The 1,502-nt window shown below is 35.3% G+C and overlaps 1 pseudogene; it reads right to left on the bottom strand.

Moving 5' to 3' along the window:
• Positions 1–317: 317 nt before the first annotated feature.
• LOC111703656 (erythrocyte band 7 integral membrane protein pseudogene) lies at positions 318–887 on the bottom strand (annotated as a pseudogene).
• Positions 888–1,502: the final 615 nt, after the last annotated feature.

The following is a 1,502-nucleotide window of genomic DNA, read 5'->3' on the forward strand; positions in this document are numbered from 1 at the left end:
AATAAACGTCAAAACGGCTGAAATGATTGGACCATAATTTTGTGTGGAATCTCACATGACCCTAGGGAAGGTTTCTGGATTCTCAAAATTAAAAAAAAAATTGATTTTTGTTAAGTTTGAAAATTCGTGAAAAAATATTATTTAATCCACGATTTTTTTGTTTATTGTTTTATATTGTACAAATTGAAAATTAAATATATTTCCTAGCTTCAAACTCAACAATATAACTTTTCCAGCATTACAAACATGTAACAAAATAAAAATCCTTGGTTACAATAGATCCATTACAAAACTTAGTATGAAGTACATCTAAAATACTAAGTGACTTGTTGGTTTTGCTCGTTATGAATATAACTACCCATGAGCTCTAAAGGAAGAGGGAACATTATAGTAGAATTCTTCTCCGCTGCAATCGTACTCAGGGTCTGTAAATATCTCAATTGTAAACCAGACGGGGAGTCACTGATAATAATTGAAGCTTCTTTTAATGCTTTAGCAGCGTTCCGCTCCCCTTCTGCAGCTATAACCTTAGCTCTAGCTTCTCTAGTAGCTTCAGCTTCTGCTGCCATAGCTCGCTGACCAACCTGAACACTGTCAAAGCAGGGTAGAATCCAGAGCAAACCAGGTCCCACAGCTCCTCCTTTCCTAACCCTACCCAACCTAAACACTATAGCTCTCTGGTACTCAGGGATTATCTGCACACAGAGAAAGATTGAGATAGGGAAGGTGAGAATGATGAAGAGAACGGAGAAGAATGCTAGAAATCCTGAACTAACTCTTATGCATCCGTCCTCATCTTTCCTAATTTGTATATCTCCTGAAAACTGTCCTTGCTCAGCTGTATGAATGTTGTTGGATTTATCTTTAATTTCTCCTTTGACGGACATCTCGTTATTAAATGCTTCTCTAAGACTGAGATCTGTGGTTTATAAAACATACTAACTGAACAGGATTAAACATAGCGGTCAATCCATAACTACGCAATTCTACTTCTACGCAGTCCTTTACAATTCCATTGAACTCCTAATATCCAACCAAAATAAAAGATGAAAATATAAACGTAGACAAAATGTATTCAAACTTTGAAAAAAAGATATTCATGATGTAATAATGAAATTTCGATGGTTGTAAATATTTGTATTAATTTTTTTTTAAATCGAGTTTTGAGCCTAACAAAGTGAGCTGAGACATCAAGAAAATAAAGCTTAAGAATTAAGTAGACATGTAAACAGAGGCATTAAGCTGAGATATTGAGCTGAGTATTAAGCTGAGGTATTGAGCTCAGGTATTAAGCTGAAGTATTGAGCTGAGATATTGAGCTGAGGTATTGAACTAATGTATTAAGCTGTGGTATTTGAGCTGAGCTATTGAGCTAAGGTATTAAGCTGAGGTATTGAGCTAAGGTATTAAGCTGAGGTATTGAGCTAAGGTATTAAGCTAAGGTATTGAGCTAAGGTATTTAGCTGAGGTATTGAGCTAAGGTATTAAGCTGAGGTATTGAG

Source organism: Eurytemora carolleeae, unplaced genomic scaffold (assembly GCF_000591075.1).
Source record: "Eurytemora carolleeae unplaced genomic scaffold, Eaff_2.0 scaffold73, whole genome shotgun sequence".
Classification (NCBI taxonomy): Eukaryota; Metazoa; Arthropoda; class Copepoda; order Calanoida; family Temoridae; genus Eurytemora; species Eurytemora carolleeae.